The sequence below is a fragment of the Kryptolebias marmoratus genome, linkage group LG8 (assembly GCF_001649575.2).
Source record: "Kryptolebias marmoratus isolate JLee-2015 linkage group LG8, ASM164957v2, whole genome shotgun sequence".
Taxonomy (NCBI): domain Eukaryota; kingdom Metazoa; phylum Chordata; class Actinopteri; order Cyprinodontiformes; family Rivulidae; genus Kryptolebias; species Kryptolebias marmoratus.
In genome coordinates, this window is record NC_051437.1 from 6,589,989 (window position 1) to 6,605,845 (window position 15,857).

At 41.9% G+C, this 15,857-nt stretch overlaps 1 protein-coding gene across 2 annotated transcripts in view; it reads right to left on the reverse strand.

Moving 5' to 3' along the window:
• The window catches only part of acap3a (ArfGAP with coiled-coil, ankyrin repeat and PH domains 3a), a 68,941-nt gene that overhangs the window by 38,659 nt on the left and 14,425 nt on the right, over positions 1-15,857 (reverse strand). The gene's annotated exons all lie outside the window — the stretch shown is intronic.

The window sequence follows — 15,857 nt, forward strand, 5'->3', positions numbered from 1 at the left end:
CTGAGATTAAACTTCCCACGTTCTTAGACAGCTCAAAGACACTTCATAAACCTGCGCGTGACAGATTGGGTTTGGTGGAGGTGTTCGAGCAGAGCCCGCTGCTGCCGGCGCCGGCGCCGCTGCCGCCCTGGGAGCAGATCTGCTCCGTCACAACAAAGCGACAGAAGTGATCTCCGCACAGCGAGGTGGAACATGGCGTCAGAGTGAATCACACAGCCACCTACGAGCTGCAGCAGCTGTCAAACCCACACCCAGCCACCATCTGGAGCTCCCCCCCACCTCTCTTTCAGGGAGAAGCACTTCCCACCTGCGTGATGTGGCCCCGAGAGACAACCCAGCTGATCTGCTGCAGCTTCCTGCTGCTCTGTGGGACCTCATGTCTGTCACGATTTTATAAACCATGTCCAGCCAGCTGCCTGGGAAGAGCAGCGCTTTTTCATTTTCAGCTGAGCAGGTTAGAGCTGCGGTCCTGGCTGAAACCTCCGAACAACTGCACCACGGATAATGGCACCCAGAGGAAAAGTTGGACAAACTTGAGCTTCAAGCCACAAATCAGCAAAAGCCACAACAGTCGGTCCCATTATAAAACCAGCAGAAATAGGATTTCTAACTGCTGACACACATTTAGAGGGGAGAAGAGTAAAAGAACACATAAATCATGAGAGCGTTCAAACTAGGGCTGCACAAAACTAGGAAATAATGCAGAAAAATGACAATATCAGACGCGATAAACCCACCTGTTTTGTCATTACAGTGTTCACACACTGTCGGCTTTGGGCATTTAGTAGAAGAGGGGTCCGTCTGATTACCAAACTTGTGTTCGTAAAGTTTTGGAATCCTTTCCGATGCTAATAGCGCAAACTCAGCGTTACTTTACAAAAGAACGTTCCAAGACCGCCCCACCTCATCCTGAAGTGAAACGCCACCACAAAAGCGTCCTAAACCTAAATAAGCGCTTTTGCAGACAAAACAGCAAGCGAGAGCTAGAACATTTCTGAAGGAATTGATATTCCATCATCCAGCAACGTTCTTCTCTAAAGCCCAGCAGTGACTTGGGACTTCCTTTTTTTAATAATCTGAACGACAAACGCAGACGTTTCGGTGTATAAATTGTATCAAACGTGTAAAGAAAGCAATGTTAAAGCTGCTGCCAGTGACTCATTAGGGTCACCGTGGTAACCGCATACCTGGGTCTGTCACTCCCTGACAGCCCTCCTAATAGCACAGGCAGACAGAAATCAAACCTGAAATGCAGCGAGCTACAAATTGGATTGTGATCAGTTCTGAACGGTAAATGACCGGAGCTCCCGGTTGTCACACGTGACATGTTTTTTATGTGTCTACAGTGGTTCTACGTAGAAAATAAGAAACAATTTCCCCCTCGTTTTTGTCAAAACCCCATTGTTGTGTAAGTGGAAGATTTTAACAGTTTGTTTTTTGTGTGTGTGTGTGTTTGTTTTACTTTACGGCATACTACCAAGCCACAGCACACTATTCCCGAAGTTTTGACGTAATAAGGCTGCTTTGGTCCTTATGAACTGGCATCCCTCATGAGAAAAGGCAAATAATCTTTATACACAGGACTTAACAATAAAGTTTCCCAAGGAAAACTAAAGGAAAAAAAAAAAATTCTTCCAATGGAGTCAATCTGAGTGATTAAGGGCACAGGTCCCACAGCTTTCTCCACTGCTCCAACATGCTGGCATCATTAGAAACATTAACATGAATACATAGTTTGGAGCAAGTCTTGATTCAGTGAAGTCACTTCCTAATCCATCATCAGAGAAGAGAGGAGTGACCCTCCCTGGCAGCTCCCTCAGCTTCGTTTTCTCCCACACTTGACTTCATTTGATATCGAGGTTATGCTGCGAGTCGCGCAACGACCCCATGATGAGAATACTCGTGGCAGATATCGGCCGAGGCTGGCAGACTGCTAACTTGGGTCTCATCTTTCTCTCCCCGCCCCTCCAGCCTCGGGTGGATTAGCCCCTGAGCCGGCCCGGTCCGGCTCATGGGACAGAGGCTGGCACGTGTTCTCCAGCCCCTCCTTTCCTTTTAGATGAACCAGAAGAGAGAGGAGGGAGGAACCCTCCGGAGAGGAAGGACATGTCAGAAGCCCTAACTCATGCAGAGTGGACGAGGGCATCATTTAAATAATCAAGCCCATATTTTTCCACATGTGGATCGATGCTGTTATAACTCCGACCGATCTACCAAATGGCTCTGAAGCGACCACAGACTGGGATATTTTCCCAGCATGCAAAGCTGTTTTCAAACTGCTCTTTTTATGTGATAGTGCAGAGCTTAGCAAGGCTCGTGTTTTTCTATGGATGATCGTCTTAATGATGGTGAAATGTCCAGTTTTATTTTCGTAAAAAAAAATTTACCTCCACCAAGGAGGTTGTGTTTTTCGTAGGGTCTGTCTGTCTGCCTGCCTGTGCACAAGATTACTCTAAAAGTTATGAACAGATTTTCATGAAATCTTCAGGAAATGTCAAACATGGTGGAAGGAGCAAGTGGTCAGATTCTGGTGGTGATCCGGTCAAAGTTCAAGGTTACAGATCTGGCCGTGCTCGAACTCTGCAGCTGTATAACAGGAATGTCAAACTGCACAGCTGGACACCTCAAAGACGGTGACTGTTGACTTCAAGGTTCATGGGGTCAAAGGTCAAAGTTGAAGATAGCCCCTCTGTTAAAAACTTCTCTCTGCTTCTACCTGTGACCCATTTGTTTCCTCCACCAAGGAGGTTCTGTTTTCGGTTGTGTCCGTTGGTTTGTTTGTTTGTCTGTTAGCAAAGATCAGGTAAAAACTAATGAACAGATTTGGAGGAAGTTTCTAGGAAATGTTGGGGATGTCACAGAAAACCATGGACCTCATGGTGGTGATCCAGATTATGATCCGGATCGCACTATTTTTTAATCACTCTGTGGCCTTGGTGGAGGTTTGCACTCTCTGAGTGCTTCTATTTCATTTTATTTTTATTTAAGCAGGTAAGGTCACTCTCAAGACAGGCCTGTTTCAAGCGAAGCATAAACCTGTCCCCTGTTGTCATCACACTCTAGTCGTTTTTCAGTTGTCGAGTGTAGCTTGACCCACGTTGACCTAAATTAGATTCTTCTTGGTCTTGAAGATTCTCCATACAACTGAATGCCGTCTCGATGTGGACAGGATGGTCATGGCAAGGCTGCTCAACACTCCTCTGATGTCATTTTTTGGCGACACGCAACAAAGGAGGACAGCAAGGTCATGGCATGCCTGGTGCTGGGTTTGTGGTTATTTATACACAAGTTAAAAGTGAACCAGAGAGGGCTTACAAGCTTTACGGTACAAAAAAGGGCATAAAAGCAATTCGGTGTGGCTGCAGAAAATGATGGCTTTTTTTTCAGTTGGCTTTTATTTGTTCAAAAATTGCCCAGTAATGTGGAGCAATCCATTTGATTTTCTTTAGTTGAAACTGTAAAATAGAAAGAGCCATTTCATGGCAGGCAGATCGGTTGTTTAAACAGCCGATCTTAACATATGCCTCAGATTAGATGGGAAACAGATGGATAACATGTTTGGAGTCTGCATCGAGTTGACCTCTTCCAAAAACCACATGCGAGCCAACTGGTCTGAGATGGATGTTGCACATGTACGCAAACGTGTGTCCGGTATCGAGCCCAGCGAGACAGAGCGGTGCAGATGCGTGCTCTCCGGCTCACAGGACAGCTGCTGCCATCAGGGCTGTATCCTCCGCTGCACGGGCCTTTCATAATGGATGCACATGCTGCCCCGGGCCCGTAGCCACGGCAACTATCCCCAAAGTGGGCCGAAAGAGGTCCCCGTCATGTTAGCGAGCTGACCCTTAGTCACGCTGAGGGGAGCAGAGACACTAAAGGGCCCATAACCCGACTTGCAGGAGGATATTAATGGGCAGTAAATCAGCTTCGGCTGCACATCGACCTCTGCACAGACGCCGTGACTCGCCGAGAAAAAGCACTTAACACCTGATTAGAGCTGACTAGATACGAGAAAATAAACAAACATAAGGTGTCGAGCAGCGTGCGATCTGACGTGAAGCGACGCAGTTAGGCAGCACTTTAACCGCACAATAAAAACTGATTGTTCTGAGAAAGCTGCAGAGCTGCTGGTCTCTGGCTGCTGACTGGAAACAGTTGGCTGGAGACCTCTGAATAGTTTTACTTTAAATAAACTTTCTGCCTACATCAGCATGGTTTTGTGGTCGGTTAAAGAAAGTTAAAGTTAAAATGTTTTCTTTGGAGATTTTACACATTTTGCTTCATTTACAGAATCAATTTCTTATTGACACAAAACATAAATCTGGCTCATGTTTATTGTAAAACCATATTTTTGTACTTTTTAGAGCTACTTTGGATTTCTTCAATAAATATCAACAAGAGTAGCACAAGCTGTACATTGTACGCTCATTGGCACAATCTAGGGGACAAAGGGTTTGACATTTCTGTTACTTGGATGTGAAGCTGGAGCAGAGACAAGGTTTTAACAAAGGGGTCACCTGTGTATCATCCTTGACCATCGAGGTGTCCAGCTGTGCAGTTTGACATTCCATACTGTATTATACACAATATATAGTACATATTATAAAGAACTTGACAACTAGCTGATCTGTGTGGAGCTAATTTTCATCATTTTGAAATTATCTGAAGCTCGTACTGTATTTTGAATCATAATACATCAATAAAGTCATCTTTGATTAAAGCTAGGGAATAAAGGTGTAAATTACTCAAGAAGAAAATATTCCTACTTAAATCTCCAGATCAGGAAGTGTAATTATTTTTCAGTTAAAGTAATTAAATCTGACTATCTGGTAATTGATTTGAACTGTGTGTCTGAAGCCTGGTTTTTGTCCTTCGCAGCTGGGCGCTGATAGGCCTCACATTTGTTTTTTTGGAAGATGAGAAGAAGCAGAGATCAGTCCGGTGGTCTGCTGATGGGGAGAGCCCAGGCTCGGTCAGTGGAGTGACCCATAAAACTGAACCAAAGCCAAAGAAGCTGAGACGGATAGACTGACAATGTACACTGCTGCTTCTGCTGTGAGGAGTGCAGCCAGGCTGGCTTAAAAGGGAGACCAGCAGCAGTGCCCATCAAGGTCTAAGGAAACTGCTTTTAAGAATGATCTTCAGTCAAACCTTCCATTGAATAGAAGAGGAGTGGCCACTGTCTGCCTCAGGGCCTCATTGTCACAAAGAAGCTTCCTGTCTGGAGAAAAAGGCTGTATTTTCTTATAATATTGAATATTATTGCCCTAAGTAAAGCTGAATAACAGAGGGTAACAGTCCTCAGTGCTGCTTGGGTTATTCTGATGTTTTCTGTGATCCCCCGGCTCACTTTGCTCAAACAGACCACTCCACAAACTAAGGAGGGGTCAAAGCACAAACTCAGACTGTGAAACACCAACAATCCACTCAGAAATACTGTAGGTTCCTCTGGACTAGTTATTAAACTCCTCCAAACAGCAACCACTGGTTTGAAGCAGTTTGAGTCTGTTTTCATGTCCTTTTATTTGGTCCCTGCTTGATTTCATTACCTAACATTAACTATCCAAAACACATAATTAACTAACATAAACTATCCAAAACATGTCATTAACCAACATTAGCTATCCAAAACCCACCATTAACTAATATAAACCATCCAAAACACATCGCTAACCAACATTAACTTTCCAAAGCACACTATTAACCAACGTTAGCTAGCCAAAACACACCATTGACTAACATTAACTGTAAAAAGCACACTACTAACCAACATTAGCAACCCAAGGAACACTGTTAACTAACATTAGAGAGTAGAATGATAGCATTTCTACAGAGGTGTATCTTTTTTTTTTTGCTTGCAGAAAAAAAAATGGAAAAAGAAATGGAAAAAATTTGTATTTTTGCTGTCTTCTTTCTTCACGTAGCCAGCATTGCTAACATCGAGCTCGTGACCTCTGAAGAAACGTTTGCACTCAACCAGCTGGAACCACTTTTACGTCACTGTAATAATATTTTAAACTTACGCTGCACCATAATCTGCAGTAACCCAATCCTAATGCATTTAAGGTGCATTAGCAGGTTCAGGAAAAACATACTCAACCCAATTTCAAACCGTGGACTATTGTTTCACAAGTCCAGGCTTTTATTTCCACTTAAAAGCTTAAATGCACTAAAACTGTCTCGCTATCCGTCCAGAGAGGGACACTCACATTTCTGCGCTTCAAAGTAAACCCTTTGTGAGGCTGCATTAAACCTCCAACTCTCTTCGGTAACGCACATCTGCACTGACGGCTTTCCAAAACCGGCGTGTCCGATTCGGTAACATTTATTGATTTATGCTTTGACTGGAAAACGCTGAAGGCTTATGTAACAAGCCACTGATGAAAGAGCGCGCACTGACTGTGTGGTATCCATCACCACTCAGGCCAGGTGCACAAATAAGCGTATGTAAAAGTCGTACATCATCACCATCACCTTCTCCAGAAGTAGAGGTTATTTTCGACCACCTCCTCTGAATGTCTAATGTGTGTGTGTGTGTGTGTGTGTGTGGCCATGTATTTGATACATTGTGGGGACAATTTTCCTAACATATATTACCTTGTGAGGACCAACTGCTCCTCGTGGGGACCAAAGCCTGGTCCCCACGAGGAGAAATTATGTTTTTGGGTTAGGGGTTAGGTTTAGGACTAAGGTGTGAATTGAGTTTAGGTTTGGTTTAGGGTTAGGTATGTACTGGTAATGGTTAGGGTTAGGCTGTAGTTAGGGTGTAGAAATGAATGGAAGTCAATGGAAAGTCCCTGCAAAGATAGAGAGACATAACATGTGTGTGTGTGTGTGTGTGTGTGTGTGGCCAAGCAGCTGACTGGCAATGATTCTCTCTGCCTCCATCCACTCTCTCAGCCCACCCACTCATTCAGTGGGTTAAATCCAGAGACCACCAAATGACTGTCTCAGTGGGGTCCCGAGTGCCTGTTCTCTGCCTCTTTGACTGTCTTTGTGTTCATGATCAATAAACACACTGACAGACGACGATGGTGAACACACTGAGGAGCAACAAATAATCTGAAGTGATTTACTGACTCTAAAAGACAATGTCAATCCCCTCCATAAACCATGAGCTCTGTTGGCGGATAGATTTGTGCCTACAAACACGCCTGTAGCCATGTGCACAGATAGAGTCGACTGTTTTTACTATTGTTTAATTTTGGACCCCCAAAAAAAATCTAAAGGATTGAATAAAACAAAAAGCAACACGTGGCTCACAACTGAGAAGTTGAAAGCAACTTACTTGGTATGTTTTTCAAAAAGTGATTGATTATAAAGCCATAATTATGGCTGCAATACTGAAAATGTATTTTTTTTTCCCTGATATCAGTGTCTGCAATTTCAGTATCACAAAGAACTGCAGTAAATTGTAGGTCATTATATTCCAAGTACCATGAAATCATAATCTGCAAACCAGCGATATATTTGACCTCTCCCTGCTCGGTGCCCACAGCCAGTTTACTTGATGGTGGCCGAGATGCTAAAACACAGAATGTTGTGTTTGTGTCTGAATATGTAATAAAATGGGGGAGCAAAATCGAGAATGGACGCTGATTGCTGTCTGAGTAGTTGAGGCAGCAGCTATTGCCAGTGGAGATCAGGTTGGACTGAACCAACTCAAAGCTGAGGAAGGAGGGTGTATATTGTAATAATTCTTCTCAACAACAGAAGCCTATCTGTATGTGACAAGTGCTAAAAAGTACTGTATAGCAGTGTCATGACTGCCTTCACGTGAAGGAGGTTTTCCAAATCTGTTGTGATCCAGCCACGACCTAAGAGCTCACATAGGTTGAGGAGATTGCATTGGGCTCATCATCAATTGTGAAGAGGGGGAGAACTTAAAGCCATTTCATTTACTGTTGAAAACTCCCAATAAGTAAAGTTGTATATAATATCAAGGAAAATAATTATTAATGTATGAAATTATAGTTTTATGGGTTTATTTTCTCCATGTAAAACATCTGTGACAAAAACAAAATTAGTCAGAATAAGTCCAGAGAGACTGTTATATGTAGTTTTATACACCTTATAGAATACTGAGTTTTAAAAAATAATTACACCTCCCCCTGGCTTTTATGTCAACTAGAGCTTTTTGAAGTTTGAACCTAACCAATGAAAAACAACATCTTTTTCTGTCAAGTTCAAACCCATCCAGCAGCTGACAGAGCAGATTTCCAGGAAGTCTTGTCACAGGGATCCAGTCTGTCTGCCGGCGACGTCACTGGACTGAAACTGAATGCTTCGACGACTCCATCACTAAATCTAATTTAGGACTAATGAAATGAGAAAAGTGCAGCACTGTCACACAGAACAGAGTCGTCTCTGGTTTGAATCTGGCCTGTGGAGGTTATTTGCTGTAAGGAGTTCGTATTCTCCCCATGCCTGGAAGGTTTTTTTTTTTGGTCTGGGTACTCCAATGTCCTCTTACTGTTAGGATTAGGCCAAGTATTAGAAGTGCAATTCCAAAATGATCGTTTGTTTAAATTAAATTGCTCTGCGGCCTACAGTTTATATTGGACTTCTTGACTAGTGCCACAATAGATACAGCTTTTTATTTCCTACTAAGTTTTGTTTAGTCTGCTGTTACTTCTGGCCCTTTTTATTACCTGGTGTGATAAGAAACCATGTTAACAGCAGAGTTTTTAACATTCACAGGCAGCAGACTGAGCTTCCCAAAGCCAAACTAATGTCTGGAAAAATGGACACCAAACCCCCTGACAAATTGAAGAGATGGTGGTCATGATATAACCCGCCTGGTTGTTTGAATCTCCAGCTACCTCACGGACAGGTCGATCAGCAGAACTGGAGCGCCCCAGGGCACAGTGCTGGCACCGCTTCTCTTCAACCTGTACACCTCGAACCTCTGCTACAACTGTGAGCTGTGTCACATACAGAGGTTCGCTGGTGACACAGCCATCATCGGATGCATCAGGGATGATAGAGAGGAGGAGTGTAGGAGCTTGGTGAGGGACTTTGCTGACTGGTGCCACACTAACCATCTAAAGCTCGACACCTCAAAGATAAAGGCGCTGGTTGTTGACTTTGGGAAGCACAGACCAAGGCCAAGACCAGTTCTGATCAATGGGACTGAGGTGGAGGCTGTAGAGTCCTATAAGTCCCTTGAACTGTGGCTAGACAGCAAATTGGACTGGACAACACACACACCGACTACCTGTACAGGAAGGGTGAGAGCTGAGGAGTCTTTTAACATCTGCAGGAAACTGCTGTGGCTGTCCTATTAGTCTGTGGTTGCCAGTGTTCTTTTCTACAATGTGGTGCGCTGGTGGGACACATCCAGGTTGGACAAACTGATCAGGCATGAAGCTATGGTGACGATGGCAAAGAAGAGAACTCTGAACAAACTGCTGGACATTATGGTTGATGCCACTCACCCTCTGCACACCGTCATCATCAACCAAAGGAGTGTGTTCAGTGACAGACTGCTCCTTCCCAAGTGCACGACCATCAGAATGAAAAACTCTTTTGTCTCTCATGCCACCAAACTGAACTGGTTATACAATGGTATTTACTGATAACTATGTACATATGAGTGTATATCATACTATTTATCTTTACTTTGTTTGCCTTTTTATATTTGCTAGCTGTTACTTTTGACACTGTCTGTTGCTACTGTTCCTGTTCCTTCCCAAAGGATCAATAAAGATCTATCTATCTATCTATCTATCTATCTATCTATCTATCTATCTATCTATCTATCTATCTATCTATCTATCTATCTATCTATCTATCTATCTATCTATCTATCTATCTATCTATCTATCTATCTATCTATCTATCTATCTATCTATCTATCTATCTATCTAAATAAACAACAATAAAAAAGCCATACCTGTGAAGCATATAGAGGTAAGTTTAGTAAGTTCCGCTGTCTACATGGGTTATTAATCTTAACGGTTGCACTAAAGGGCAAAATGAAAACCAGGAATCTGTCCAAACAAGTCTTTTTTCCCTACAGAAGCCTTGTTGCACAAGACCTACAAAAGTCTCAGATAAAAAATTAACAGAGCTACTGAGAGAAGTACAATGTCATCTGTCACACCATTCTTCCTTCCATATGCTTCATGGGTCGGCTGTGAGATATTTCTCTTACAACCACAGACCACGGTTTATATATTCTGAAGAGCCCGCAACTGAAAGACTTTCTTTAAAAAGTGACCTGGAGACAGTGCAGGACGAGTCATAGTGAAAATGCTAAATTTGTAAAATGGAAAATCAAGCTGTTACCCACTGAGGCTACAGACAGTAGCAGCTCAGATGGTAACGCCTTGACTGCCAACAAAACCAGAGGGATTAACATCAGCTCAATCCTAATTTTATATGGTCGTATTTCCCTGTAATTTATTTCACTTTAAAATGAAATTTCCATCTTTATTTGACATTTTAACTGGCCAATGGAACGATTAGCCTCGCAGCAAGAAACTGGTTAGAAACTGTGTGGAGTTTGACGCTGTGACTGTGCATGAGTGGGCTGTAGATCAGTCTCCAAGAGTCCGCCAATGTAGGATTTTTGGTAAAAATCTAGGGCTCTATGATTTCCATGATGCAGAAAAAGCAGATGGAATTGGACATTAAAAATGACACGTGTGACCAGTGCTGGCAAAAGGAGTTGAGATGAGCACAGGATGCAGAACAAAAACTGAGAAGATATAGACTTATGCTGTAATTGAGATGTGCATATAAATTAGTCAATAAATACAACATCTAGTGATCCTAGTAACTAAAGTACCATATAATCTTCCTAATCTGTTTAAACTAAAGTTTTCAAACAGGTACACCATATTGCAAAAAGTATTCCCTCACCCATCCAAATCATTGAAATTAGGTGTTCCAGTCTCTTCCATGGCCACAGGTGTATTAAATCAAACCCCTGGGCATGTAGACTGCTTCTACAAACATTAGTGAAAGAATGGGACGCTCTCAGGAGCTCAGTGAATTCTAGAGTGGTACCATGACAGGATGCTACCTGTGCAATAAGACCAGTTGTGAGATTTCCTCTCTATTAAATATTCCACAGTCAGCTGTTAGTGGGATTCTAACAAAGTCTAAGAGATTGGGAACAACAGCAACTCAGCCATGAAGTGGTCAGCCATGTAAAACCAGAGAGTGGGCTCAGAGGATGCTGAGGCTCATGGAGCACAGAGGTCACCAACGTTCTGCAGAGTCAACAGCTGCAGACCTCCAAACTTCATGTGGCCTTCAGATCAGCTCCAGAACAGAGCAGAAAGCTTCATGGAATGAGTTTCTATGGCTGAGCAGCTGCATCCAAGCCTTCCATCACCAAGTGCAAAGAGTCAGACACAGAGGAGTGAAGCAGCCGCCACTGGAATCTAGAGCAGAGGAGACGTGTCCTCTGGAGAAGAATCACGCTGCTCTGTCTGACAATCTGATGGATGAGTCTGAGTTTAGCTGCTGTCAGGAGAACAGTTCTTGTCTGACTGCAATGTTCCAAGTGTAAAGTTTGGTAGAGGGAGGATTATGATGTGGGCTTGGTTTTCAGGAGTTGGGCTCGGCTGCTTAGTTCCAGTGAAAGGAACTCTTAATGCTTCAGCAGACAAAGACATTTTGGACAATTTCATGCTCCCAGCTTTGTGGGAACAGTTTGGGGATGACCCCTTCATGTTCCAACATGACTGAGCAACATGCAAAAAACAAAAAAAGGTCCATAAAGACATGGATGAGGGAGTTTGGTGAGGAAGAACTTGACTGACCTGCACAGAGTCCTGACCTCAACCTGACAGAACACCTTTAGGATGAATTAGAGCAGAGACTGTGAGACAGGCCTTCTGTCCAACATCAGTGTCTGACCTCACAGATGAGCTTCTGGAAGAATGGTCAGAAACTCCCCATAAACACTCCTAAACCTGTGGAAAGTCTTCCCAGAAGAGTTGAGGCTCTTATAGCTGCAAAGAATGGACCAACATCATATTAAACCCTATGGATTAAGAATGGGATGTCACTAAAGTTCATATGTGTGAAGGGAGAAGAGTGAATACTTTTGGCAGTATAGTGTATGTCTTCAGAAATAATCTCTTTTATTCTATTCATTTTAATTTCCTTTAATATTAAAAGGATTAAGTCTCTACTGACTGGAAATTAAGGAGGGGTGAGGGAAAGAATGAATACATCCAGAAATTACTACATTTCACACTAAACTATCTGTAAACACTAAACAGCTGTTTTTTTCTCACTGAATACTTTAAATAAGTCTAAAGCAAAACAATATCTAAACAATGTTTATGATTTGAAAGAGTTATGTAAAAAAAAAGAAAAAAGTTAAAGATCTTTTAATTCTGGTTTATAACAGAGATATACTACAGTAAATAATTCCTTATATAGTATTATATTCCCATATAATACTATATAATTCCTTTTAACTTCATTTTAATTATCAAATACATTGAAAATATTGAGTACTTTGCTCTCAAGCTGTCAAATATACAGCTCAACCCAAAATTGAATTCTTTTTTTTTCTTCACTTCTTCATGCTGTCAATTATAGCTTTATAGGGAAAAATTTAAATTGTTGTGCTAAAATGTTGCATTACAATGCATCATATAAGAGCTAAGCAAACACCAAAAGGAATCCAAAAATGTAAAACTTGACCAAACTGTCACTGAATACTAGACTAAAACAATTAAGATAATTTAAACCAAAGTGAAAACCCTTACTAACAATATTAGTGATCAATAAGCAGCAAAACAATGCAAAAATGTCGTCCAATCTCTATAACTGTTTTGTGTTCTTTGGAGATTTCTGTCATCTGAGTCCTCAGACATTAGTGCTCTTCATTATTCTGGAATGTTCCTGTAAAAAAAAGGGCTTCCTTAGGGCAAAGCTGCACAATTTTACACACTAAGTGTCCCACATTCGATTTTTATGCTCCTCCAGCTGCTGTAAATCCTTCTCCAGCTTCAGCCTGTTTGTGTCACACCGGACCTTGAGCAACATGTGTGCATATTTTCAGATCCTCCCTTGGCGAGAGACATTAGTTTTAGTGCTGGCCGTCAAACAGGCAGTTCGCAGGCTCGGGAAGGTCCACATGGGCCAACAAGAGAACATTCCCACTTAGCATGAGCAGATGAGTCCAATTTTCTCAACATGCACACAACAGGGACGTTCTTCAGCAGAAACATTTGAATCAAACAAGCCTCCTGCAGCCAAGTTCTCTTCTAAAATTTCTCCTGTCCAAACTGTTCTCAGGAACAACCAGGAAGGAAACTGAGCCACATTCAGACCCTCTGTCCAAAATAGGGTTTAAGAAATTGCAGCAAAAGTTAGATGAGGACATTAATAATTGATCTTACGTTTGTCCTTCAGGTCTGATAACGCAAACTCACATGACTGATCACAAGTTGTTTCTGCCTACAGTGACTAAACATGGCTAATAAAAACACATTTCGAAATTAAATCAGTTCTATAGGACCCCTCTCTATTTTCCATTTGCTTCATTTTTGACAGAGGCAAATACTGTTATTAGTTTAGTGAGCACTTTTCTCCTCAAGCCCCTTTCAAACAACACCTTCATGCTGGGCCCGAGATGCCCTCTTTCCTCTCTGCCACAAAATGTCCGAGGCAGAATAGGGGGTTCGCATTGATCCAACATGGTCACACCTCTGAGCTGGCAGCTGAAGTAGTCACAGGGCTGAGTTGGTGAGGAAGTGTAAAGTGGAGGGAGAATGCAACCAAAGCTCCATGGTACTGCTGTTGCCCCTCTGCTGGTTCAGTGTGCGTCTGCGCACATCGTCACAGGACTTATTCAGATTAACTGGTTCATATGGAGCCTTTTCTAACTGATACATACATAAAAACAAGTTTTGATCCAAAAAAGGGCAAAAGCTTTTTAGATGTGATCACAGTATTTAAAGTGATACCGTTGCTATCATCGATACCTGAGGTACAGTTTTACCATATTACCTCTAAACCTAAAGCCAAAAGGGAAAAATCTCTTCTGTGAACAAGATACACAAAATGTGGTAGGTACAGCTGCTTTTTTTCTCACTGAAGCCACCTTCTGTGATTTATTTTAATACTTAAAGTTAGAGGAATATTTAAAAAAAAAAACATTATCATTGATTCAATCTACAACTGATCTGGTTCTGGGATTCACATCGCCACAAATTAAGTACAGTAATATGGATTATCTCATTTTAACCTGTTTGCAAACAGGTTAATGATGTCAATGATAATCTGTGACGAGTAGCAGAATGTGGGGGGGTTATTCGAAGAATAATCAAATACAGACCAACAAATTTCATGAGCAGTTTTGTTTGAAATGCCCATCTCTACTGATAAATGGTTGCGGCATTGAATATGAAGTTTTTCAAAGTTGTTTCAAATCCAACTTATCTGCGTGGGAGAAAACAGAATCGGGGGGCGATGAAGCTGGACTATAAACACAAATGGGAATTTGAGAATCCAAAGTTTGCAATGAATTTTAGAGGCCCAAACGTCCCAACGCCGCTGCTCTTGGAAAGAAAGACAATGACTGGGAAAGCGGCCAGCGGGCCCTGAGAGACCTTGAGTTGTTATGAGTCAATGGTTATTTCATTCTGCAAATCTTACAAACAATAAATTCCTGCGTAGACATCAACACAGGAAGATGCACGCATCCAGCTCTGATTCTCACCGCCTTTTAATGCATTAAACATCAGTTTCGCAAACCAGTGGTGCAGACTGTGCAGACGTTAAATACTCTTTAGTACGCATCACAGTGCTGCAACAGTCAAACAAAACCAAACCCCATCAACTGGAATCTGTTTGAAGGTGCAAACAAGATCATGCCATGCCACCATGAACCAGCGCTCCTTCAAATAGGTGATGAACAAGCCCCACTGGTGCATGTGAACCCCATTTATTATATACTCTGCCAGCACACTCCCCCACATCCTACACAGAACCCTAAATCCCCGCTAACACAATAACAAACCAATAAAAAACTACCAACAGAAGTTTGGTTCATGCTTGAATCTTCTCCTTAAGACTTTGTCAAAACCCTGCAAAGTCCACCCATGTTCTGGCTGATTTTTTTACAATGTTGTTGGGTCGTCATCCAGTGTGAAAGGAGCATAAATGGGGAAAAAACAGCTAGTGCACCATGGCTTCGGGGGGTTCAAATGTTTCAGGTGTAAGAGCCTATTTAGAAACTGTAGGGGACTGACCATCCACTAGGCCCAGTGCTGTGTGGTAAAAATAATTTGACCATTTGGTAGGAAACACGGAGCAGCCCATTCCACTTAAATCATCGTTTTTAATGCGAAAACCAAACATTTTCACCCAATATGTTGAAATTTTCCAACTACTTATGATAGTTATACAGATATACTTCCATTTGGACGGTGGTGGCCCAAATTTACAGATACATTTGAGAATTTTTTATGCTTATTTGTCTTCAAACATACATCTTTTAAGCAAAACTGTAGTGATCACCTTTTTTAAAACCTAGTTTAATCTTTACCTGGTGCAAAATGTTCTCATCTGCCTAAGAGTGTTGATTTTAATTCAGTTTTAAAGATGAAATGTAATTGGCCAAAACCCATGACTAATATTGTTGTGCGTTCTCAGTAGACACTTAACAAGTGCCAACCCAGCAAAACTATAAATAATCCCATTGTTACATTTATTGAAAACAAACCCAGGAAAATAAGATGCAGGGATTTGTTAGTTGGATTTAAATTGAGTGCCAAGATTTTGTGTAAAAGCTGCTGCATACAGCGGTTTACAGTTTCACAATAAAAAAAAAGTGTTTTGATGTTTTGGCCAGATCAGCCCCCAAAAACAAGTCTGTATAAAAG